Source organism: Phoca vitulina, unplaced genomic scaffold (genome assembly GCF_004348235.1).
Source record: "Phoca vitulina isolate PV1807 unplaced genomic scaffold, GSC_HSeal_1.0 scaffold20, whole genome shotgun sequence".
Classification (NCBI taxonomy): domain Eukaryota; kingdom Metazoa; phylum Chordata; class Mammalia; order Carnivora; family Phocidae; genus Phoca; species Phoca vitulina.
The window spans coordinates 22,144,440-22,171,256 of NW_022589723.1; the positions used below are offsets into that span (position 1 = coordinate 22,144,440).

The 26,817-nt window shown below is 40.6% G+C and overlaps 2 protein-coding genes across 2 annotated transcripts in view; both read right to left on the reverse strand.

The window, feature by feature from the left end:
* RAB27A (RAB27A, member RAS oncogene family) overlaps nt 1-23,004 on the reverse strand; it is a 53,396-nt gene extending 30,392 nt beyond the window's left edge. The window contains exon 1 of the mRNA XM_032418109.1: nt 22,923-23,004. The gene's annotated coding sequence lies outside the window, so the exon portion shown is untranslated. The remainder of the gene's footprint in view (nt 1-22,922) is intronic.
* The window catches only part of PIGBOS1 (PIGB opposite strand 1), a 32,598-nt gene continuing 28,730 nt past the window's right edge, over nt 22,950-26,817 (reverse strand). Inside the window, exon 4 of the mRNA XM_032418113.1 lies at nt 22,950-23,043. The gene's annotated coding sequence lies outside the window, so the exon portion shown is untranslated. The remainder of the gene's footprint in view (nt 23,044-26,817) is intronic.

Genomic DNA, 26,817 nt, shown 5'->3' on the forward strand with positions numbered 1-26,817 from the left:
TCAGCAGAATATAATTCTGGTGCATAGCAAACTATAACCCCAAACCCATCTTGCAGTCCCATATATGTGTTTTACCACTGCTTATCACCACCAGATGAAGAAAACTTAATGTTAAGTTTCAGCTGCTGGTAGGTCTTCATATAGAACCATCTTCATATTAAAAATTATTTTTATTTCTTATTTTTGTTATTCAAGTCTTGAGTGGTATTGAGGGGCCTAGTTTCTATAAAGAAAATGCTCTACTCCCCAAGTATGGAAATAACATATTATTTTTATGTTGGCATTTAGAGCAGAAAGGGAAACACTGAAAACACACAGTGCAGAATTTGACATTTGGGACACCCAAGCAACATTTTGTGCATACTATTTGCAGTGAGCATTCCAGCCTATTGATGCTTAAGAAGCCAGTTCATGAAGGCTTTTCCCAATTGCATTACTCTTGCTAAAAATGGGTCAGAAGCATAGGTCAGAGGCCCACACACCAAGTACTTCACAATCCTTATCACAGCCCTAAAGTCAGGTGCTATACACCATGCACACTACCTCTCAGAAGGATCTCAGTGCCATTCTATCATGAATGCCCCAATGAGAAGACAAGTAAGTGGGTCTTGGGCAGTCTATTCACATGCTAACATGGGCTCAATTCCAACACATTGTTGAGAGAAAAGAAAAAGTAGAGGTCAACAACATGGACTCTAGAACCAAATCACCTGGATGTGAATCCAGTCATTTCACTTTAGAAAATTTAATCCCTTGGGGTGCCTGGGTGGCTCAGTTGGTTAAGCAACCGACTCTTGATTTCAGCTCAGGTCCTGATCTCAGGGTCCTGAGATCAGCCCGCGTCAAAATCTGTGCTCAACTCAGAGTCTGCTTGTCCCTCTCCCTCTGCTCCTCCCCCCCATACATTCTTTCTCTCTCTCTCTCCCAAATAAATAAAAGCTTTTTAAAAAAATAAAAGAAAAAAATTTTAAAGAAAATATAACCCCTTTTGCCTCAGGTTCCCTCATTTTAAAAATGGGAATGATTTTTTTAAATTAATTTTTATTTTATTAATTCTAGCATGCATATGCTTTCTCATTTTAACTTCTTTATAATCGGGATGCATCTTACATTTCATAGTCTTACAACCCATGACATCTTGCAATTATTACTAAATGAGGTGGCACTGGCGACTGTTATGTGAAAACCTTGCATTAGCATCTTCTAGCAAGATCACAAATGCACCACCAACACATTTTAGACTTGATGAAGCAGTAAACTTATCTCAGAGGGCTGACATGAGGACTGAGTTAATGTATACATGAAAAGCTCAGAACAGTGTCTGGCACACAGTAAATCTTGTATAACTATTAACTGCCATTAGCATCATCATCTTGCAATCTAGCCTCTGATGGTCAATATGCAGGCAATAATTACTTTCTTTCCTAGACTGTAAGAACTATGCCCCTAGACTAAAAATTAATGAAAGAAAAAATAATGATCTATGAAGATAACTTAAACTGAAGTTCATTCTTTATATTCTACATCTCCTTCAGGAAATAAAATCTGAGATACCTCAAGGAAATGTCTTCTAAAAAGTCAAGAATGACCCTAATTTGGGACCTGCAAAAGACTTTCTTAGCTCACTTCTAGCGCTCCTCCCTACACAAATATTTTTTCAAAGTGCTCTCCACCCTCACTCTCACCAGATTAACAATAGAAAGCAAGGAACACCCACTTCCTCAACATACACTAAGTGGTGATAATTGCCTGCTGAGAGAAAGTCAATGATCTTCTTCCTTATTTAAAAAATAAAACATATCTTAATTGTTCTTCAGGGAATAAGATAGAAGAGAGTGGTTTTAGTTAAGAGCAAAGGAATTAGATTTCTCTCCCTCCCTCTCTCTCTCTCTCCATCATCCGCCCTACCCCACCCCACCCCACACACACACCCCTAGCCCAAATACTCCATAAAGCTTCCTATGAAAGTCAATCATAGACTCCAATCTTAGGATCCCCTATCATAAGGCAGAATCATTCTGAAACTACTTCTGATAGGTCAGCCATTTCTTGAAAGCCAAATTTTCCTCTATCACCCATATTTAGTACAGAGGATAAAAAAAGAGAGAGATAATATTAACTGACTGACTACCGTGTACCACGAACAGTACTGGGCATGCATGATTTTATTTCAGCACGACATCCTTAAAGAAGACTCCATGGTTTGTACAAAACTTATACTACATAGAGAGGTTTTCTTCATATGATGGGAAGTAGGCTTGGGTTCAAATTCCGACTCTGTGTGTGAGCTGGTCTGAGTTCTTTACACTAAGCCTCCATTCTTTCAACTATAAAATGGAGATAACAATGGTTATTAAGTGACATTATCCACAGAAAGCTTTTAGTGGATTGCTTGGTATATATTAAATGTTCACTAATTGAAAGAAACTTGTCTTTAGCGATACCATTACTACCAGCCTCATCAAGTTCTCACCAAGGCATGTCATTTTATAATCTATTCTTAATTTAATCCACTACCTCAACCTTTAGAAAAATCATAGGAAAAATTCAATTTAGGTGCAATCACTTATGAGGTCTCTATTCAATACAAAAGCTATCTTGGCATCCCAATCTAACACTGAGTTTTATCTGTGTGATTTTTGGCAGTTTCAGAGCTGGAATGTTCATTAGTTGAATACTTTAATTTCCAGAAGAGGAAACTGAATGAAGCCCAGAGAAAACAAGTGAACAATATAAAATCAATCAGCAGGGGCACCTGGGGGGCTCAGTCCTTAAGCGTCTGCCTTCGGCTCAGGTCATGGTCCCAGGGTCCTGGGATCGAGCCCCGCATCGGGCTCCCTGCTCAGCGGGAAGCCTGCTTCTCCCTCTCCCACTCCCCCTGCTTGTGTTCCCTCTCTCGCTGTGTCTCTGTCAAATAATTAAATAAAAATCTTTAAAAAAATAAATAAAATAAAAAATAAATAAATAAAATCAATCAGCAGGTTAGATGTGGAGCTGAGCTAGATCCCTAGTCTCCTAAATTCTAGTCCTGTATCCTTTTCTAACATATCATGATTTTTGTTCTCTCTGTATTCCTTCCTTCAAAGCCAGGAACCTCAGTTATAATTGCTTTGATTCAGGAATCAAAAGTTTTCTGTGGTGCCAGCAGCGACGGAGATGAATTACTTTATAACTAAGGCTTAGACTTGGAGAAGTTGGGATGAAGGGCCTGTACTTCTGCCTGTCACAAAGCTCTTCCTTCTGATGGGTTCGCCCAAGGAGAGAGGTCATAAACTGAGGGCATGTCTGCCTCTTCTTGGTCACAGCAAATCTAAGAAATTATGTATGTTGACACGTGTACCATCTCCTGTAAATCCTCTTTATGTAGGTCTTTCATGTGGCTTCAAAATGGAAAGAGAGCAGAAAAATCATGAAGTTTTTCATTTCCCAACAGATTTGTTTGGTATTGAGCTTGGTGCTTTCTTCTCAAATCAAGATTATTTCCTGTGGTGCCACCTGAAGTTCTCTGTAAGGATACCTCTTCGGGCTCATTCACTCGCTCTTTCATTCATCAAATATATATTGACTGACTGCTTATTCTGTGCTTGGTGCCAGAGAACCATGGGAAGCCAATACTCAACATGAAAACCTTATACTTTTAGCCACATCCCAATCTACGTTCTCCTAAATGACTATACCCACTTCTTTGGGTTTTCAAAAAAGCCAATCCTCAAGAACATTTTAATCTTCCCTTGTAAACATAACACAACATGACAACAAAATTCACATCCTCATATTGCTCTTTCCCTGCCGATATGTGCACAAGTCACATGTTTGGCATGCTTATAAAGATGCAAAAGGAAGGAAAATGTAAAGCTCAATAGAGAAGAAAGAGAAAACCTTTAAAAGAGGAACATGAGTTATATTGTAAATGATTTTTATTGGACAATATTTTGAATTTCTTAGAAAGGTTAATAAAATATTACAGTGTTCCTATAGAGCTTATGGACTTCACCTGCCTTGCCCAAAGTGATTTCTATGTAGAAATAGGAAAATGTGAATAGAACTATTACTTTTCAGATAAAACACAAAACATCAGCATTTTTGAGAACTATACTGCCTCATGTTCTGTTGTACATATTAATGTCCCCTTATTCAAGGGTTCTTTTAGAGAAAAATGTCCACATACTAATGACTGGTGTAGAACAATAAAGGCTATTGGTGTTTTTTAAATTTAATGTTAAAAAGCAGTAGGCTTTTCTTGTTTAGTTTATGGCACCACTGTTGACCCATTCCTGGCATTCTGAAGGACACATATAATAAAGACAGCAGAAAACAGGAAGAGAAATCATATAAACGGGGCAGGATTGAAAAGGCATTTTACCATGTACCAAGATAGGAGTGGGGACAACTTGTGTCTACCAAATAAGCCCTGGCTACCACTGTCTCAGACCATTGCAATTCCTATACCCTAAAGTCAAACACATCTACTTTCACTACGAAAACACCATATGTCCTGCCCAATAGTGGGGCTCCCCATTTCCACAAGAGGAGACAGTCTCTGCCCTCTGTGCACGTGAGCTTCTTCTTCTCACTTTCTGGTCTAGGTAAGAGTAGATAGGTTTCTACCCTCCTTGAGAGTGGAATAGGTGAAATTATAAACAAAGAGCTTGTCAGGATGCCTTGGTGGCTCATTCGTTTAAGCGTCTGCCTTGGGCTCAGATCGTGATCCCAGGGTCCTGGAATCGAGTCCCGCATCAGGCTCCTTGCTCAGTGGGGAGCCTGCTTCTCCCTCGTCTCTGCTGCTCCCCCTGCTTGTATTCTATCTGTCAAATAAATAAAATCTTGGAAAAAAAAAAAAGAAGAGCTTGTCTTGTTTATGCAAAGATCTTGGGTAGAGAGAAGTAAGTAAAAATCCAACGGCTTTGAAAAATAGAAGGAAATTAGAATCTAGCTCTTTCTTGTCTCCTTATTCAAGGATGAGTTTGATTTTATCTAAATTGAGAATATTATATAACTGCATTAGATATTCACCTATAACCTATGATTCATAAATGTATTTCTATCAATACAGGGTTTTGTAGTAATATCATGGATCCAGCCTTAACAGTGAGGGGAGATATTCTTGGCTAAAAACTGACAGGATCTAAGTTTGCTAATACTTATAAAATGTGCCTGCTACATAGGAATATTTCATTCTCCCCATTTAAACAAAGTAAAAAGACTAACTTTAGCAAATGGTGATATTCTAACATAGCAAATTATTCAGAGAAAAAATAAAATGACCTGCAAATACCATTAAATATACATTTCCAGGGCGCCTGGGTGGCTCAGTCATTAAGCGTCTGCCTTCGACTCAGGTCATGATCCCAGGGTCCTGGGATAGAGTCCCACATTGGGCTCCCTGCTCTGTGGGAAGCCTGCTTCTCCCTCTCCCACTCCCCCTGCTTGTGTTCCTGCTCTCGCTATCTCTCTCTCTGTCAAATAAATAAAATCTTTTATAAATAAATAAATAAATAAATAAACAAACAAACAAACAAACATTTCCAAATATTGGCAGGACATCCAAACATATCTTCATTTGTAAAAGCTTCCTCCAGACATTTGTAAATCCTTTATGAGGGTAAAGAAAAAATAAACAGTCTCAATCCAGGACTTGACCTATTGTTTCTGCAATGTTACCATCACTTCAGTAGGTGAGCAACATAACCCAGTAAACAAATAATATAAGCAACTATACATTAGGGAAGAAGGGGACACTGGAATTATTCTTGAAAATAGAAAGCGTTCTTCTCAAAGACCATTGTGGAATGACTCAAATGATACACTAGTTGTTTTGTTGTTGTTGTTTAATTTATGGAGACCACTAATTGATTCATTTACTAAAAAGATGTTATTTGTTGCCTGAGCCTCTTTTAGGATCAGAATGTGAGTGTTTATAGGAATTTATGGAAAGTAAACACTGGTTGTTAAATTACTTACAGTCTGTGATAAGTACCTCTTGTTTTACAGATACACAGTAACAGGGAAAGGGCACACTATAGAATATGTCATTAATAAAATATAGGCCATACTGTGACAACAGGAGTGGCTGTTTGGTTTGCTGAGTAATATCTCAAACAACGGGAAAGCAGTTCCATAATGGACACAACCATATGTGACTGCAATGTCCAAGCCATGGCTAAATATGCTTCTTAACGACACCACGAAGCTGGAAAGTCCCCAAGAATTTGATACAAGTGCAAAATCTATAAAGTCTATTTCCACACAGTGGTTGCCTTTTATAAGCACATAGAAGATGATTTTAACAGACCTTGGAGTCAGGGTCTCCTTTGTTCAAACAACAGGACACCATCACCTACCTGTGTGGAGTGAGGAGCAAAATGCCTAACGGATATCAATACGTCACAGCTCTTCTTATGACTACAACAGATTAAAGCTTGAACACTGATCTGATGGCTTTAAGCCTGATGCTTTTCCACAATACCTGAAGAATGACACTGACACTTTATAAAACTCTTAAAGAATGTAGTGAAAATACTTTCCGAAAATGGAAACAGAGGAGTGACTTAATCTACCTGGAAGGTGGGATAGCTGTGAGTCCAACTGGTTGACAGAGGGAATTCTGCTCTTAACAAGCCAAAGGGTAGCATTTGGCTCTGTCAGAGTGCCACCAAAGTCTGGGGCCTGGGACTCAAAGGCAGAAATACTCGAAGTGACAGTGCTGCTACCCCAGCCAGGGCTGTAAGGATGACAAACCGAGTAGCACTCGAAGGACTTGATGTTGGAAAGTGCATTTCCAAGGTTGCAAAACACACAACCCCTTTCCATTTTTCACTTAGAAATGGAGTCGGAATTCTGCCTTATCCTCCCACAGCATGGCACATGCGTGGTAAGACCTTTGGCCCGCACAGCCTGGCTCTCTCTTGCATCTCACCTGCTTCAAGTTTTTTTGTTGTGTGTGCCGTCACACAGGAAAGGTGTTAATCTGTCAGGAGAAACACACCAAATCAAGAAGCAAACCACTTCACTTGGTGAAGTAGCGATGATGTTTCTTTTATCCCAAGAAAAATTTTAAGATGGAAAAAAAAAACTTAGGAATTACAAGCAAGATCTATTGAGGATCACTGTCCAAATAATAAAAACAATTAGATAAATATCCCTGAGTTGAAAATAACTAGGGAAGAGAGGAGCTCCTTTATCATTGCCTTTTTTAAAAAATGAGAATGTGAGCACTCTCTATTTATTCACCCTATAGAAAAAGTGTGTCCAGAATACAAACACCACCCTGCCTTTCCAGACCCAACGATTTGCACACTAGGATATCATTTTCACTGTGCTTTATAAGTATGATTTTTTTTTTTTACAGTATACTGAAATCATTTCACTGATTTCTTCAACAAAGGACAGAAACCACACTTTAACTTTTCTGTGATGAAAGATGCTGTACCCGCGCCCCTGCAGGAACTGTGGACATTGAGAGCTCCCATCCCATATGCCCTACTCCAAAGGCTAAACTGAACCACTGCTTTGGTATGCAGACGCTTACAGTGGCTACTAAGATGTGCCAGATACGGTTCCACTTCTCCCTCATCCTGCCTGCCCCACACCCTCACCCTCGTTGGCCACATCACAGCACAGCTCTTCTCAGCTCCCAGGAATATGCTCCCAAGGCACATGGTGGCTTTACTAATGCACACAGGATTCCATCACCTCACAGCAGGCTCTCTTTTCCACAGTCTAACATCCTCCCTACAATCTCCCCATGTTGGGTAACAGCCTTGTTTCTAATAATTACCCTTGTGCCATGACCTCTCTACTCCCCTTTTCCCCTTTCTGGCTTTCTTGTCTCTTATCTCCAGGTACTTTTCCCAAACTCCAGTTTGTGTGCGCAGCAACTGACCTTACACTAGCAATGCCGGTCAATGAACGCACATGTTTTGGCAACACAGTGAGCTGCCATGTTAACTTCAAGGTATTGGACCCTCCTCAATAAGCTCAAGAGCTCCTGTGTCTTCAAGGACTTCTACTTTTCCAATAAGCTCAAGAGCTGTCTCCCATCTATTCCTGGGAATAGAACCATTTCAGGAACACAAATGTTTCTCAATACTGTGCTAGTTTTGGTTTTCCCATGTTAATGAACAGGCAGCATACTGGTACAAGTTGGTCTTGACTTTAAAACATCTGTAGGGGCGCCTGGGTGGCTCAGTCAGTTAAGTTTCTGACTCTTGATCTCAGCTCAGGTCTTGATCTCAAGCTCTTGAGTTCAAGCAAAAAAGAAGAAGAAAAACATCTGTAAATATTTCTACCATATAACAACCTTTGAGAGAGAGACAGAGAATGCACGAGCAGAGTGAGGAGCAGAGGGAGAGGGACAAGCAGGCTCCCTGCTGAGCTCAATCCTAGGACCCTGAGATCATGATCTGAGGCAAAATCAAGAGTGGGATGCTTAAGCGACTGAGCCACCCAGGTACCCCACAACTTGGTTCTTTTAAAAGCACTGAAATACTTCTCCTCAGTGAAGGAGACCATTAACAAAATGAAAAGGCAACCTACTAAATGGGAGAAAATATTTGCAAATCATATACCTGATAAGGGGTTAACATCCAAAATATATAAAGAAGTCATACAACTCAACACCAAAAAAAAAAAAAACAAAAAATCTGATTTACAAATGGGGAGGGGACCTGAACAGACATTTTTCCAAAGAAGACTTACAGAGAGCCAACACACACATGAAAAGACACCCAACATCACTTATCATCAAGGAAATGCTAATCAAAACCACAATGAGATATCACCTCATACCTGCTAGAATGGCTATTATCAAAAAGACAAGAGATAACCTGATGAAGATGTGGAGAAAAGGAAGCCTTCCTACACTATTGGTAGGAATGTAAATTGGTACAACCACTGTGTAAAACAGGATGCAGTTTCCTCAAAAAATTAAAAATAGAACAACCATATAACCCAGTAATTCCACTTCTGTTATTTGTCAAAAGAAAATGAAAAAAAACTCAAAAATATATGTACCCCATGTGCATTGCAGCATTATTTACAACAGTTAAGGAAACAACCTAAATATCCACCAACAGATGAATGATAAAGAAAATGGGATGGATACACATACACATACACACACACACACACACACACACACACACACACACACACAGGAATACTACTCAGCCATAAAAAAGGAAATCTTGCCATTTGTGACAGCATGAATGGGCCTTCAGGGTATTATGCTAAGTGAAATAAGTCAGACAGGGAAAAACAAATACTGTATGATCTCCCTTATATGTGGAATAAAAAAAAAAAAAAAACCAAGCTCATGGTACAGATTGGTGATTGCCAGAGGTAGGGGATGGGGGGGGTGGCCAAAATGGGTGAAGGGAGTCAAAAGGTATAAACTTCTAGTTATGAAATAAATAATTACAGGAATGTAATATACAGCATGGTGACTACGGCTCTTAACACACATTTGAAACTTCCTAAGAGAGTAAATCTTAAAAGTTCTCATCACACAAAAAATTCTGTATATACGGTGACAGATGTTAACATGACTTATTGTGGTGATCATTTTGCAATATATGCAAATACTGAATCATGTTGTATAACTGAAAGTGATACACTGTATTAGTATTACATTGTATTATACCACAATTTTTAAAGAAACTTTAAAAATATAAGAATTTTTAAGAGATTTTATTTATTTGTCAGAGAGAGAGCACACACACAGCAGGGGAAGCAGCAGGCAGAGAAGCAGGCTCTCCACTGAGCAGGGAGCCTGATGCGGGACTCGAGCCCAGGACCCTGGGATCATGACCTGAGCCAAAGGCAGACGCTTAACCAACTGAGCCACCCTGACATCCCAGAAATAGAAGAACTAAACAAAAAAACAAAAACAAAACACATTGAAATAGGCTCAGAATATCAACCTATTTCCCGATGCTTTAGCACCACTAAAACAATGACACTAGGATTCTTAGCCCCGCCCATTAGGTGTCAATAAGGTACAGACAGCTGGCTATAGGTCTTTTTGGTCCCCCTCAGGTCTACTCTCTCAGCAATGTATTTATAACATGTGTTGAACTGCTCCCTAAATAGTATCGTGTTCTTTACTAGCTGAATCAAAAGGAAAGAAAAGAAACTCACCTAATGGACAAGGTCTAATCGGATGTACTTATTGATTCTCAGGAAGTCTTTCCTTGTTTCACCTATTCAGTATGCAGTCTTGAAATGGACTGTTTGCATTTCTGTCAGCAGCTGTTTATAGAAATGGGTGGGCCTTGGATTTACTTATACAAAAGGACTGAGGAACTACAACATACTTGCAACCATCAGCCAATTTCTAAATCAACCTGTCTGATCACAGTTGGCTGTTTAGCTATCGCTGTTGATTTCTAATTTTATTGCATTTTGGTCAGGAAATGTGATCTGCATAATAACAAATATCAGATTTGTTAAGTTTCATGAATGTTCCATGACGTTTTAAAAAGATTTGTATACCCTGTTATACGCAGAATTACATACATACTAGTTCTAGCTCGTTAATTGTTTTCAATCTGATACAGCTTTATGTTTTGCTCTTTTATCTGTTCGTTTCTGAGAAAGGTATGTTAAGAAACTGGATCATATTTATTTTTATAAAATAAGTACAAGGTAATGTCCTAAAGGAGAGGAATGTAAAGCATCATAAAAGAACAAGGCATTGCAGTCCCTATTCAGAGAGGTATTAAATCTGTGGTCTTCGATTTGTGTTCTGTAGAACTCTGAGATCCATGGAGGTACTTTAAGAGTTCTGTAAGCTTTTATTCAAATGTCCGTTTTCCCTTTATTGTTATTTTTTTTGAATGGAATAAAAACTCTTACAGTCAAATGATTTATATACCAGATTTAGAGACCTCCAAATTGTTCACTTATGCTGCTTGGCTATTATTTGCTTCTGCCTTTATAGCATATATGTTATTTGAAATTTCTATAAATGAGTCATTAATTTAGAAGGCAATACTTTGCACTAGGCTTTTTTCTTTTTCTTTCTCTCTCTTTTTTTTTTTTAATTCAGAGTGGATTCATGTGTCCATTCTTGTGAAATTATTTAAAGAAGCATATGCAAGCCACACTCAATACATGGCAGCCAGGCTCAGGCACATCTGTTCAGCAAGTTTGCTTTCATCCTGTTAGGACAATCAGTTGAGCAATAAGAAATGAACACAATATGTTGCATCAAAATATTCAAATATAAAAATAAAAAGCAGAATGTTAAGTGCAATAAAATTCAGTTCTATATAATTACATAAACATTCGATTATAGACCACTGTAGAGATGATTTTATGTTTGGGGAGCTTCTTGTTTGACTTCTATAAATATGATAGAGCTATTCTAAGTTTGGGTTACTTTTTGTCTATAGCAAATCAGTATCTTCACAGCTAGCTGGATATTCCTGCACAGGGAATATCAGAAAACCTACATAATGTCATTATAGCAAATCTTTCACTGCTTCAGAAAACTGCTTTGGTCCAGCTAGTAACAAACTTTCTTTAGCAAGTTTCTTCAAATGAACTCTTACATGGCACTCCAACATATAAAAGCAATGAGAGTGGAATCTTTCTGATGAAAAGATGAAGAGGAGACCTGACCTCCAAGGCCTGTGGCCTGATAAGGACTGACAGGAGCTCCTTTGTACACATTTGGATACCAATGAGGAAAGCTTACCTTCAGCCCAACTCTGAATCATCTCATTTGCCTTTGTACCCAAACACTTCCTGTCTGCCTAAGCACCTTAGACTGACAACTCATTTGGAAGGCGTGCCAGGTTTTCTATTGAACATCTCCTAAAGATGCCATCTCTCGGATCTCCCCCACTTACCACAATCTCAGAAGTCCTCTCACCTGGGATGGAAAACCTAAAATGTATTGGATATCCCTTGTGAGGACTCTCTCAAGCTTTTAAAGCTTGAGAGAGTAAGATAAGCCTATAGGAAAGAGTCTTGGAGACAATGCTCATTGGGTCACTCACAGTAAAGGAAGAGCTCTGGGCCTAAGTCTAAAGAGTCCTGGGAAAATCCAGACCAAACTGGCCAGAAATGAACCAAGAGGCAGCACCCGCCCCCCACCCCCCAAAAAAAACACCCACACACCCTTGGGACAGGAACCAGTGTCCTTGAAAATGGAAACTGGTGGAAGGATGTTTATAACCAGCTGCATTGGTGATCCTAGCCTAAAGGGTCTAAACAGACACATTGAGGCCATCAGAAAACATATCCAGATTAGTCTCAATAGACTCAAGAAGCTATACTTGGGGTGGAACCCTCAAAAGTCAAGATATGTTTTGAAGAACAGAATGAAACGATATAGCATACTTAAAATAACTGAGGATATATTATTTTGTGCTATGTCCAAAGCCACTTCATACTAAACTATAACCAGAATAGCATAAAGAGGCACAAAGATTTTTTTTTTAATACTGACAGGAGAAAAACTGAAAATTCTCTCCACTAACCTGATTTTTTTTCTATGAATTCAGGAGAAATTGCTAGTATTATATTTTATCCACAGAACCCCTTGTTCCAGCTAATGGCTATGTCATGAGGAATGCTTTTATAGGAAATCACTGCTACTTAAAACTATTAGGGAGTTCCAAGGAAGCAGGAAGGGGCATGGGGAAAATAGGAAAAGAGCAACCTCTGGTGTTCCCTACCAGAGCAGGCAGCCTTGTGTGACGGTGACACAGAACCAATTCCAGACACAAGGGGTTAAAAACAAATGGAGGTTCCCAGACAGTTGGTCAAAGTCACATCAAAGTCAAACACCAACAAGGTAAGGAATAGATCAAAAAGGGGAGAAGTGGCTTATGGATTGTGGGAGAGTGTTCCAGAAATTCAGGAGAACACCTAGTCATAAAGACTGGAGAAACCTTTTAGCTCGTTACAGCCAGCATGGAGCAATACCTAGAAAAGGCCCTTAGTAGTTGTTGCTTTATCAAAAACCAGAGAGATTCTCTTACCTTCTAAGTCGGGACAATTTTTTTCATCCACTTGCTCTCCCCTGAAATTCAGAGGCTCCCTAATTGTTCCATCCAAGTTCCTTCACTAAGTTTCCTCCTCCTACGCTGGGCAGATGGAAAGCCAAGTGTCCAGGTTAGCATTTGGTTCCCTAAAGCCATACCTGTCTTTGTCATTAGCCAAGCCTGAGATGAGGGCACCTATGAGAACCAAGCTCCTGTTTCCTGAATGATATTTTAAAGCAAGAGTCTAAGTATCTAGGGTCTAAAGTGAGTGGGCATGACAGTCACTCAGAAAGAATCAAGAAAGCCTTGTTTTAAAAGGAGTGGATAAAGAAACCTGAATATAGATTTACTAACACAAAATAAAAATTTTGACAGCAAGAGAACAAGCTAAGAGGGTAAAGAAAATTACAGACAAGAGGAGCATGAAGCACATGACAGAACACCGTGAGGATGTAAGAATCCATGAATTTATAAGAAATTGATAAGCAACGACTTCAGCCATTTTGTCTGAGTGGTTGGAGGACATTAAAGAAACAAGTGATATTAAATTTTTTATTGAGGATGAAATGAGACTCTATATATAAGAGAGGTGACTGTAAAGTAGTAAGAAAAGGTTTTATAAATCACACATGAAAAATCAATCTCACAATTCTATAAACATGTTTTAATAAGTCCACTTTTTAAAATATAAAGTTAACTTCCACATACCAACAAGTCTGATTGTAGAAGTTTATAAGTTGAGTGTTTTGACCTTAGGAATTGTTTTTCCATAAAACAAAACAAAACAAAACGGACAAAAAACAATGTTGTCAATGGTATCCTTTTTAAATTAGAACTTTCCCATATATATTTGCATATCACATAAAAATACAATTGCCATATAGCTATCAAGCATTAAAAATAAATCTTCTAACAAGAGACCTCAATGATATTAATCAATTTTTAAGGAGAAATCACCTCAAAAATTCATATATGAATGTCCCAGAAAAGGTTTTACAGATTCACATTTCAGATTCCACTGCATAGAAATTACAATTTTTAATTTGAAATAACTTCCCTTAATTGCTGGTGCTTCTAAGTAGTGAAGATACACATTCCTTCAGCTCCTGCAAAATAATTCTAAACGGTGAACACTTTGACACAGGAAGGAACAGATACTAAAGCTCTATTACTACTAATCTAAAAGGACTTAATCTTATGTTCTCTGCAGGAGACAGAAGCTCATAAAATAACACGTGTAGGCTTCTACTATTAGAAAACTGGACATTTTTCATATCCATTCTAGTAGAAGAGTTTTTCATTTTGTCCAGATGCAAAAGGTTTAAGAACTCAGGAGATGCAGTGTGATTTTCCAAACCAAAATCTGGGGCACATGGTCAGAGGATTTTTGTGATCCTTTTAGGAAAAGGAAATATAGTTTGGAAATATAGTTTAGTTGTCAGAGTAATGAAATTTCTAAAGCATCTCACTAACTTATGGGGCAAATCCATAAGAATATGTGTAATGAGGCAGTCCCAGAAACATCCACGGATCTGATCATCACAACACATCTCCATGTACAGATAACATGCGTAATTATTTGGGTTCCCTGCACTTCTGACACCAGGGCTCAGGGGTGAGGCCCTACTGATTGCCACAGTAGGGAAAAAGGAAGGGAAGTCGTTTCAAAGGAAACATCCTTACCTATTTATGTTCCTTTTCTCACAGCCTCAGTAATTAATAGAATAACGACAAACTAAGCCAAATGATCCTCTACCTACTCCACTCCCACCCTGGAAACCTGTTTTCATAAGCCACATCCTATTCTGGATATTCCTTTAACCAGCCTTTTCTCACTAGGTATGCGTGCTTTATCTTGCTTAACTTGTAGGAGTATTATGCTACTTCTAAGTACTCCTCTCTGTTCCCACAAACATGTCTCAACTCTCCAGTAAACTTGCACATTTCCTGAAGACTGTCTTCTTGTGTATTGCTTGTCCACCACCCCTCATCACCAGACTGTCACTCAACTGCCAATTGTGTTTACCATCTGGCTTTCTCTAACAGCCTCTTCCTTCCTCTGGTTCCCTCTGTTCATTGCTGATTTCATTGAGGAGTGACCCAAAAAAGTCTCCTGGGGCTCCACTGATAGCTGCTCTTTTTTGGTAAATTTGTGTTCAACTCGACAGTATTTGATAAGCAACTTATATGTTGCCCAGTGCTATGCTAGCAACTATGAATGACATGAAAGAAATACGTGACCCAGCCGCTCCCCTCGATAACCTGGTAACTGGGATGATGAAACAAAATGAACTAATTTTCAAAAAGGACAAATAAGATAATCAGGAAACAAAAATGCCTAGTATGCCATGTAGACCACCCAGCATAGGACATCAAAAGTGCAAAGGGCTTGAAGGCAGAAGACCCGCACTCTGTTACTTCCTAGCTGTGTGACCTATGGCAAGTCACATAACCTCTCCCAGTCTGTTTCCTCAATGGGGGAGTATTTATCTAGCAAGGCTAACGGAGGGACTAAGGAATACATTATGTGAATGCATTTTATAAACTACAAACTGCCGGGTACCAGTAAGATGGTGGTTTTATAAGACAAATAGACTCTGGGAGGTCAGAAAGAAGGAACTATCTGACCAAACCTTCAAGAAGGAGCCAGAGCCTGAGCTGAATACCTTCCAACCCAAGAAGGATTTAGCAAGGTGGTCAGGAATAGGAAAGAAAGAAAAAAAAAGCAGGTTTGGTGCATGGGCATGTTTCGACATCAGTTTAACAAATATTGAGAAGCCCTATCAACTACTTCAAAGGCTACAAATATGACTAAGAAATAATTCTTCGCCTAAAAACTTAGAGAGACATAAGACAAGTAACTATAAATTCGAAGGAATGCTTATAAGGTAACACGGCATGCTGAAGAAGGCTGGGTGACTAGCCCATCAGTGTGTGTGGGTTTCTTGTTCCGGCTCTGCTACTCTCTGTGTGCAGACCACCACGGGTCACTATCCCTCTCCAGGCCTTGTTTCCTCAAACATGAAATAAGAGGTTTCAACTCCATTGTCTCTTTCCTAGAAAACATTCTATTTTCTGATTCTAGGTTCAGAGTCCAGGGTTTAATCATGAGAAATTAAATGGGGTCATGGTGGCAGTTATCCCTTATATCACCTCTCACACCTTAAAGATGAGAGCCTAGACAAGGGCACCAGCAGTGAGAATGATGTGAAAGGAATCCAGTAGATGTTAATTTTAAAAATAATAGAATGCGGTGCCACAGTGGGTGGAAGAGAAAGCAGCAAAGACAAAGAGCTTCAAAAAAATGGAACTGGGTGGGGCACCTGGGTGGCTCCGTTGGTTAAGCATCCAACTTTTGGTTTCGGCTCAGGTCATGATCTCAGGGTCCTGAGATCTGGCCCCACACTGGGCTCTGCATCAGCTCAGAGTCTGCTTTCCCTTTCCTTCTGCTTCTCCCCATGCTCGCTCATTCACTCACTCACTCTCTCATAAATAAATAAAATCTTTAAAAAAATGAAACCGAGTGACCAGACAGCAAAGTGGTGTTGCAGACAGAAACAGGCCCTTAAAGTGGGGGAAGGGAAAAAGTTGGAGTGGACATAAGGTTTTCATGGTGGGCATCAGGTTTTTGGAGGGGAAAGATGACGAGATTGGATTAGAACAGGTGGAGCGTTAAGGGGTCAGCAAAGACACAACGCAGAGAAATGCCTGCAAACCACCTCCATTCCCTATGGCCCCACATTTATCCCTGTCCTTGCGATAGAGGCAGGAGGGCCAATGGTGAAATGTCAAAAAAGAAGGCCATGACTGTATCCCCCACAGAAGAGGGAACACACAAGACTGAGGATCACAGCAGGGATTCTCAGCCAAACTCTAAATTACATGGGACATAGTGGGCAGTCCCTGCTGTTCTGACAAAATTTCGTTTGCATTCCTCTTTTGTAAGGGACTTTATCTGGCAATGAGTAAAAGGGAAATGTCAGGAAGACAGCTGGATGTCCCCGCCTCCACAGCATTCTCTCCTCTGGGGAGCTGACCTTAAGGCATCCACTCAGCTTCAAGACTCAGACCCTTGCCCATCATCATATGCCTCCCATCCAAGTGGGGTTTTGATGGAAACACATAATGACCAGGAGAAATACCATTTTCATTCAGCCTCTTTCTCTGCCTCTCTTTCTTGGCTTGAAAGAATTACCACTTTTAGCACTAATATTAAGAAATGACTTGCCAAAACCCTTCTCTAATTACTTAATGCCTGTGGGTTTTCAGAGAATTAGCAGAACTAAAGCAGGTGCCCCCATGTTTTTGTTTTTTTTTTAAAGATTTTATTTATTTGACAGAGAGAGAGATAGCGAGAGCAGGAACACAAGCAGGGGGAGTGGGAGAGGGAGAAGCAGGCCTCCCGCTGAGCAAGGGAGCCCGATGTGGGACTCGATCCCAGGACCCTGGGATCATGACCTGAGCCGAAGGCAGATGCTCAATGACTGAGCCACCCAAGCGCCCCGCCCCCATGTTTTTATTCTCATTTAAAACAAAAATGCTATAAATATGCATGTGCATGTCTCTTGATGTATGCTAGCAAGAGTTTCTCTAGAAAATTGCTTCCTAACCTTTTTCCTGCTATTTGTATGATAAGCTGGAGCAAATGCTCATGATCAAAGGCAACAGATTTGGAGGCTCCAACAATGCCAGAGCCTACCCACCCACCCTGGGGGAAGAGGGGTTCAGTATCTCAGCCCATCTAAACCAATTCAGGGCGTACGAAGGAGGAAGCTCTGTGCTAGGATAAGTACCAAAGAGTGAAATTCCTGGAGCATAGGTATGTATGTACCTGCTCAATAATACAAGATAATGTCAAATAGTTGACCAATATAGTTGTTTTACACCTATTTTATAATAAAGTATTGACTTTCTCAGGTAATTGATTCAATACTGTTCTGAAAGTGAAAAAGAGTGATTGTCTGGGTACAGAATGGTTTTAAGTGTAAGGGTTGTTTACCCTCATGATCATGGGGCCGACAGGGAGCTGAGGCTCACTCTGGCTACCCAGCATCACAAGAGAGTATCCTACCATATTGCTAGACTGGAAAAAGATCAAAATTCAATATTCAAAGTGCAGTTTCAACTGGATGCATATCGCTTTCGCACCTCCATCAAGCAGTGGCTATAAGTTTTATAACAGCATAAAAAAAAAAAGCACATTTTCATTTTGTGATTTCTAAAAACCTTTAATCACTTTTAGTTTTTAAACACTTAATAACTATTAAAGACTTAAAAAATAGATTTTTGAGCTAGTCTAAACAGAACCTTTAAGTTGTTTTAGAGGAAAATAAACTTGGCTTGACTGACAAATGCAATGTGACAAAAATTCTACAGCCTAGGGGGATGTCAGGAAGGGTAGTATCACCTGGGAGGGATATGGAAGTACTTCTCAAGAAACCTACACCAAATGTCCCTAACTGAAATTAAATGCAAAATGACATACAAATACCAACCCCAAAGGTGTTAATAATCTCAAATAAAGTTTGATAAGTAGACTGGCCTATGCCAACGATCAAAAGACACACCAGCAAAGCTTGAAGTCACTGAGGAGGGAGAGCATAGTTATGATGATTAAATTCAGGCACCAGCCTATAAACACATCAGTTAAAACATCATGCATTTAACAAAGAAGCTTCGAGAACATGCCTTGCACTCATTACTATGTGAAACGCTGAGAACATAGCTCTGGAAGAGCAACAGTCTAATAGAAGCACCCTCTGTGGAAATGAACAGTAAAACAAGAACTGCAACAAATATGCACACAATGCTGGGCAGGTGGGAGGGCTGGGGCTGAGAGGGTTAGAAGGAAGAGGAGGCACCCAATATGCCTGGCGGGGGAATCAGGAAAACTTCACAGAAGAGCATCTGAGTCAAGGACTAAAACTGGCATATCAAGGGACAAGTGATACACGGGAATGGACAAAAATCACCAGGCTAGGGTGCCTGGGTGGCTCAGTTGGTTAAGCGACCGCCTTCGGCTCAGGTCATGATCCTGGAGTCCCTGGATCGAGTCCAGCATCAGGCTCCCTGCTCAGCAGGGAGTCTGCTTCTCCCTCTGACCCTCCCCCGTCTCGTGTGCTCTCTCTCTCATTCTCTCTCTCTCTCAAATAAATAAAATCTTCAAAAAAAAAAAAAACACCCGGCTCACAAAGTGATGTGACAAAGGACTTCACAGATCAAATAAGCATCATCCTTTAAAGATAACAGAAACTATCAACAAAATGATCTTTGATGCTAACCTGAAAGGTATAAATAACTGTTGATGGAATTAGGTAAGGGCTGCCTGGCATTCAAAGTACAAAACCCAGACAAGGCTTCCAGACGTGAGAAGGGACCACGTGTCTGGTCTGGGAGGGTGGGCGTGGAGTGGAGAGGTATAGGAGGGAGAAGGGTATGGTGAGCTTAGGGGGCCTCAGCAGAGGATGGCTAAAGCAGTGCATGGGCATAGGTGAGGATGTGTCCAGGCAGAGGCTATAAAGGTGGGAGAGACTCTGCAACCGAGGCCTGAAAGGACTCCTCTGTAACATAAATAAAAAGTCCATGGGGGTGCCTGGGTGGCTCAGTTGTTAAGCATCTGCCTTCGGCTCAGGTCATGATCCCAGGGTCCTGGGATCGAGCCCCGCATCAGGGTCCCTGCTTAGCGGGAAGCCTGCTTCTCCCTCTCCCACTCCCCCTGCTTGTGCACACGCTCTCTCTCTCTCTCTCCCTCTCGCTGTGTCTCTGTCAAATAAATAAATAAAATCTGTAAAAAAAAAAGTCCGTGTTATCCTCTGGGCAATGGAAAGCCACTGCAGACTTTTATGAAAGAGGGGAACACAAGGTGTGTGCCTTAGACAGATCTTTCTGGCAGCTCCATGGAGACTGGGAATACACAACAGAGGGTCAGAAGGAGATGGGAGAGGTGGTGATCTGACTTGGGTCGGTGACAGTGGGAAAGAAGAGGAAAGGAATAATTCAAGATATATTTAGGAGGTAGAAAAATCAGTATAACTTCTTAACTGACTGGTATAGAAGTTAAAGATAACCAAAACTTTTGGTTTGGTAAAGGAATGAATGCTATTACCATTAACGAAGACAGGAGAAGGTGACTTGAGATGACGATTATTATAACCAACACTTACTGAGTGCTTCTCTAAGTCCTTTAAAATACCAACTCATTTAGAGGCACCTGGGTGGCACAGTCAGTTAAACGACTCAGGTCATGATCTCAGGGTCGTGAGATGGAGACCCACATCAGACTCCATGCTCAGCATGGAGTCTGCTTGGGATTCTCTCTCCCTCTCCCTCCCTCCTGCATAGGTGCTCTCTCTCTCTAAATAAATAAATAAATCTTTAAAAATAAATAAAGTAACAACTCATTTAATCCTCATAACAATCCTATAAGGGCTCTAATTTTCAGATGAGAAGATTGATACACAGGCTAAATAACTTTTCCAAGGTCACTCAGTCAACTGTAGAGCCAACATTTGAACCCACACTACTACAATGCTACAGTGTACTAGACACGATCAATTAAATGTCCCTTAGACATGTTGGACATCCAGGGAGTTGGTGTTTAACTGGCATTTGGAAAACAGGGCTAAGGTTCAAAAGAAAAATCAGTGTTAACAATATGGATTTTAGAGTTATGAACATAATTGATTTCCTGAGGCCATGGGCGGAGAGATAGGATGACCATTGAGAATGAAGAGAGACCCAAGAAGGACACCAGGAGGAGACTTTTTAAACAACAATCCATAGTCACCAAAGCACAGAGGTGCCAGGGTAAAGCCATCTGGACTTTCTCCTTCTTGTGAAAATAGGAGATCCATTCAATATTTGCCGAGTGATGAATCTAGCATTCATAGCTAAAGGTTCCCTGCTCAGACAACAGCAGGGAGAAGAGAAACCCAACAGAGTGTGAAATGGAGAAAACAAACTGATGCTCTCAGTTCTTGGAAGGATGAGCTGTATCTGTGTTTGAGCAGAGCGGCTCCAGCCTCCAGAGAATCATCAGTGATGCAAACTTCTCTCTTGAGCAGCACTCTGATCTCACTCTTCACCTCCCGACCCTCCAAGCCCCACAGAACCGCCGGTGCTGAGAGGGCAGGCGCCTAGCCCTACTGCAGCAACACCAGGAGCACAGAAGCAAGCAGGAAGACATCCTCTTGCAAAGACTGTACAAATGAGTTATGGCTTCTGCGAAAATCAGCTTTTGTTTTTAATGGGCTTTACGTGACTCATCCTCTGAGGTATGCTCTGCCTTGAGCTCTAGCTATAAATCGACCAAGTGCAGAGGGCAGAAGAAAGGAAGGATGGCTTTAATCCTAAAAGGAGATAACAGAAGCAGAGGGAAGTGGTGAGCATTTCCTCTTTGAGCACTCGGGTGCTGAGGGTCTCGGGAGGGCGGAAACTGGAAGAGCGGGCGGGGGCAGCCTGGGTTCCGGGACCTGCTCACAGGCGCAGATCTGGGTTGCTATGGTGCCATCCTGCTGGCCACAAGGCTTCCTCAGCATTGGCTGCCACAGTTCCTGTCTTGTGGGCAGCAGTGGCAAGTAAAAAGAAAAAAAAAAAATCATGTTTTTGTATTCTAATGGCTGCTGGGTCACTGAACACTGTCTGCAAAGGACAAGGAGAAAGTCGTAAGAGACAGAGAAGGCAACCAAGATGGGGATAAACTCCCTTGGAATGTATTAAATCCAACCTGGACGTTCTATGGATACGATGCCCTCATGAATAAACATTCCTCCCCACAACACCTTTTTTTTTTTCAAAACTTTTTTTTTTCAAAACTTTTTTTTTTTTTTATAATCCAAGAATCTAGACAGAGAACGTCAACTTTTAATTAAGGCTTTCTTCCATTGTGATTTCTGATCATCGGGGCTCTGGATTCACTCCTAGGAGAAAAACCTGAACTCGCACCAAAGAAAACAAAACGAGGAATTGGTCAGCACTCCGGAGTGGAAATCAGGACACTGCCTCAACTCTGACACTAATCTGCTGCATGACCTGCGTATCTGCATCCAAACTCCTTCTACACGGAAGGACACGCATAGAGGGAAGACTAGAAGGTGAGACACCGGGAGACTCGGCTGTCTGCAAGCCAAGGATTGGGGCTTGGAACAGATTCTTCCTCACAGTCCTCAGAAGGAACCGACCCTGCAACACCTGTCTGCTGTTGAGGTCACCCAGTTAGTAACGCTTTATCACGGCAGACCTGGCCAACCAGCACAGATCCGGAAGGAGAGAGAAATGTATAAAGATCATCAGACCCCAGGAGACCCAACCCCCAGATCTTCCACTCCTACGTGCTATCACTAAGCATCTATAAAATATACGGACCTTTCCTTACATAATCACAATACTACGGCCAAACCTAACAAAATTAACAATTCTCTGGGGGCAAATTTAATTCATAGAACACACCTTATAGTAAAACACATACTTAGATACAGCTTTTCTCCATTAAAGCTATTAACAATATTAAAAACAAAATCCCAATAAGCTTGAATTTTTGTGAAATCCTCAGAGGATGAGCAAAACTCTTAGAGCAATTTAATTCCTTAATCAGCTCTCTTATTCAACATACTATCTGAAACTAATGATGTACTATAAGTTGGCTAATTGAATTTAAATAAAAAAAATCTTATGTTACTTTGTTAAAGTTAAGGAAAAATGCAGTCAGTATTCATACCCACTCGACAGTAATTAAAAAAGCAATTTTCAAACTACACCCCAGAAATTTAGCAGGTGTCTTAGTCTTTGGTTTAAATAAAGAAAAAAACAAAGTTAACATGTGCAGTGGTATTTTATGTTAATTGCATATATTCTAAGTACATGAAAATTAGCATGGTGGAATTCGAAACCTCTACAAAAAAAACATACATATATATTAACACAAAACCATACCTTGAAGGAGAGAGTGTAAGTCGTTGGTTGTTTTTCTAAAACTTTAGAAACGTTGCTCCCAACACTTCAACAATTAGACAACATCCAATCACATGTCCTCTTCAAAAAGGTTACTTTTTGTCTATGTAATACAAAGAGAAATGTTAAAGTCAGAATTGCCTGCTTATAAACGTTTTTCAAAAGAATCTTTTGAGAAGCAGTCCACTCCATCAACTTTCAAAATCAGGCATCTCTGTAAAAACCCACAATCCCACTAATTAGTCTCAGCTGTTCGTCATATGGCCTGAAGACCAGTCAAGTGATTTTGCTCCTTTCAAGCTTACTACAACCCAATTCCCCTGGCCTCTCAGACAGAAGGTGGCTGTATTAACCTCTTCTGGTGTTAGAAGACTGGTATTCTAACTCTTTTCCCCCAATCAAAAGAATAGAATATTTTTTTTCTTGAGAAAGAATCTTTAAAAGTATTGCATTCTCCAGGCTCTTAAGGGTTATACCAATAGTGTTTCTTCCCAAATGCAATGCCTGATCCAAACAAACAACACAGGAGATCAAATGAAAGTGGCAGAAGGGCTGGGGCTAGATGACTTACCAGGCCTCTCCTGGCCTCCAGACCCAGAAAGAAAACTGTCTACTGGGAGGACCACCCAGATTTCCTGCTGCCATTTCAAATTCAACATGTCCTGCCCTTGACTTACCTCCTTTGTTCTTCTTTCCAGACCCTGCTTCAGACCCCCTCTCTTCCTATGTCTTGAGTAACACAATCCCGACGCCCACCCAGCCAGAAATCTGATGGTCCGATATGACTCCTTCCCCTCTTCCCCTCCCAATTCCAACAGGCCACCAAGTTCTAGGGATCTTTCCTCCTCCAAGTTTTTTTAATTTGTCATCTGGATGGCTATGATCATCCACTTAATTAGTTTTCCGGCCTCCAGCCTGGCCCTGCTACTGATCCATCCTCCTCACCACACCAAAATGATCTTTCCAAACTGCAAATGGGCGTTCATCATTCTCCTCTGTAAAACCTGACTCCCCACAAACTCCATAATGAACTCCCTACTCCTTAGACTTCTGCCTTCAGTATCACCTACTATTCCCTGCCCACTGACTCCAGCCACGAGAACTATTTATAATTCTCTAAAACCAGTGGTTTTCAAAATGTGAAATCAGTATCCTCAGCATCACCCAGGACATGGGTTAGAAATGCACATTCTTGGGCCCACCCCAGGTGTACTGAATCTGGAATTGTCAGGATGGCCACAGGGTCTGTGTTTTAACAAGCCCACCAAGTGATTCTAATACACACTAAACTGAGAGCCCCTGCCCTAAACGCACCAAGTGAGGTTCATCAAATCACGTAGCCCTTCGGCTCCTTCTGCCAGCAATGCTAAGTTAAATGCCCCTTCTCTGTGCTTACTCTTTCCTAGAGCTGGTCAACCCTGTATGGTGACATCCAATTTATGTTGGTTGGTGAGTATCTTGAAGACAGGAATTGTATCTTTGGCTCGCTCATCCCACAATCACTTGCTGAGCATATACCAGTCACTGGGACAGAGGCTGGGCTTAAACTAATTAATCTTTCCTTTGCCTCTAAGGGAAGCCACCCTCTAACTTTGGCAGCTTGATGTGTGACTGAAAACTCAGCCTATCCAATCTATAAAATCCTATCACCAACCTCGAGAACTGTGGGCAGCTAAAAAAAGCCTGAACATAACCAGTCTGAAATCTCTCATGGCAAATGACATGGAATTTTTGGTTCACATCTGATGTTGACTCAAATGGACAGACATGGTTTATAAAGGGAGAGAGGATGCATTTTCATGAAACTTATATACGCCTCTATATTATCTCACAGCAACCTCTAGAATTTGGAGAATAATTTAGTAAGGGAATATACCAAGATTTTTAAATCCCAGATTAAAGTTCATTAAAATTCGCTTATCCTAATTACAGTAGGAGTTGAGTAAAGTACTTCATATTAGCACTTCTCAATCTTCAGCATGCTTAGGACTCTCCTAGGGATTTTGATAAAATGCTAATTCTGATTCAATAAGTTTGGATGGGGCCCACGTGATGCCCAGGTACTACGGATTGTCCTAGTCCTAGAACTACACTTTGAGTAGCAGGTAGAAGTAAAACTTCCATTTTTCATAGAACTAGTGGTCTTCCCATTAGAGCGACAAAAACGTTTTTTGACCCCTCCACATTGAAAGCTTTCTAAAATGTCTTTCCAACTTTAGGATAAAGATGGTGCACCAAACACACACCTTAGTTCTGCTACCTCCTCAAATCTCACTAATGTAACAGTAAAAAGAGGTTTTTGTTGTTGTTGTTGTTGTTTTAGGTATGAACTCACAAGGACAAAGAGAAAGTGAGTGGAAACAACAGCAACAAAATGTGGAAGCTAGAAAGTAAATGGACAAGAGGTAACTGATGAGCAGACCTGGGAAAGATGACTCTACCTGCCACTAGGGACAGCCAAAAATCAACTCATCACAGAATCTGCAGAAAGGCTCAGGCATTCAGAGCACCCAAACACTCCTGGAGGGGAGAGGAGGGTAAAGTCAAGGCTAAAAATAGTGGAAGTCTGCTTAGATCCCAATCCTCTAAATACTGAGATACCTCCACCCCCACGCACAGGCTGGAACTTCCAGAACGCAGGCATTCTCCACAGGCAGGTGGTTCAAATGCTCTCTGGAGAATCCACCCAGCCCCGGAGGGAAGACCTAAAGAAGAAAACAACAAGCCCAGGACGTACTGATCTAACTAAACCTATGACAAAACTTGAGAGTAGGGGACGGAAATGGCATACACGTGTGGTATGGTGGGTGGGGAAATGAATTAAAATTCTCTTCTTCCATGGTAAAGTGTCTAGGCATAGGCATTTAAATAATGCTTAAAACTGAAAATTGACCATAGAAAGATCCAGTATGTCATTTAGAGACAAGGAATGAAACTACTAGCAAGAGTCACCTAATTACAAGAATTGAAAGCAGTTGTCTCTGCGGAGCAGGAAATGAGCTGGGGGAGGGGACTGATGGCTTTCTGTAACAGGCCTGTAGCACTATGTCCATGTAGAACTTTGATAAAATTTTAAAAATTAATTCCTACAAAATACACTAGTACACCCCCCACCCCATCCATGGTTTTCCTTCCTGATGCTTCATGTACTGGGGGTCAGTAGTGGTCCAGAAGCTCATGATCCCTGACGATTCATCAGAAGGCTAATAGTTGCCTAAGGCTACATCACAAAGCTTACATCATCACGTCACTTCAACTCATCACATAGTTATTTTATCATCTCACATCATCACAAGAAGGATGAGAATAGCACAATAAGATATTTTGAGAGAGACACCATATTCACATAACTTTCATTCAGTATATTGTTATAATTGTTCTATTAGTAGTTATTGTTGTTAATCTCTTACTGTACCTAATTTATAAATTAAACTTTATCATAGGTATGTATGTATAGGAAAAAACATAGTATATATAGGATTTAGTACTATCCACGGTTTCAGGCATCCACTGGGGACTTTGGAACACATTCCCTGTGGATAAGGGGGTGGCTACTGTAAAATGTAATGTCCATGCTTTAATTTTTTTTTTCTTGGATGATTCAGGACATCACAATAAACATCACTAACTTGTTGTGCTACCTCCTCAGCATCTAGGACCTACAGTGAAGCAGGATGTTGAGGATCTGGGCTCTGGAGACTTTGAATCTCAGCTTCACCACTCACTGGCTGTGTGATCTTCAGCAAGTTACTTAACCTCTCTGTGCCCCAGTTTCCTCATCTATGGAACAGGGATAATAGGATTATTTTGTAAGAATTGAATTATGTGATTCCTAGAAGTGCTTAAAGTAGTGTTCAGCACATAGTGTTCAATAACG